This window comes from Mixophyes fleayi, chromosome 6 (assembly GCF_038048845.1).
Source record: "Mixophyes fleayi isolate aMixFle1 chromosome 6, aMixFle1.hap1, whole genome shotgun sequence".
Lineage (NCBI taxonomy): Eukaryota > Metazoa > Chordata > Amphibia > Anura > Limnodynastidae > Mixophyes > Mixophyes fleayi.
The window spans coordinates 155,243,370-155,243,839 of NC_134407.1; positions in this window are offsets into that span (position 1 = coordinate 155,243,370).

Consider the following 470-nt stretch of genomic DNA (forward strand, 5'->3'; position numbering starts at 1 on the left):
TCCGCTACATAAAAAAAAAACCACTATTGTAAGTGAGAGCCACCCTGATCTCACTGTCTAAGTGTGCTCTGCCAGCTAACAGAGCATATTGCTGCAACAATTACACTAAATTTTAGGAAAAATAAATAAATATAGAATTTCTTTTTTTCATAAAAGTAAGCCCAACTCCCTTGGGCACTTAATTAAAACTGGAGAGGCTACAGGGGGTTGCCAGCATTGATACATTAACAAAGTTAGCCTGTTCAGTGCCAACTTCACCTCCACTATCACAACCCATGGTAGCAGTGTCCCCCAGATGGGATGAAAAATAAATGTTTGGTTTTTTTTCTCTTTAAAAATACCACAGTTACTGCGTTCCCCCCCATTACTTTGGGGTCAAATAAAAAATATAAATGCCTGCATTCCGAGGGATAATATAGCAAGTAACACAATGCACGGGGCTGTGATCATACGCAGAACATTAGAATGAA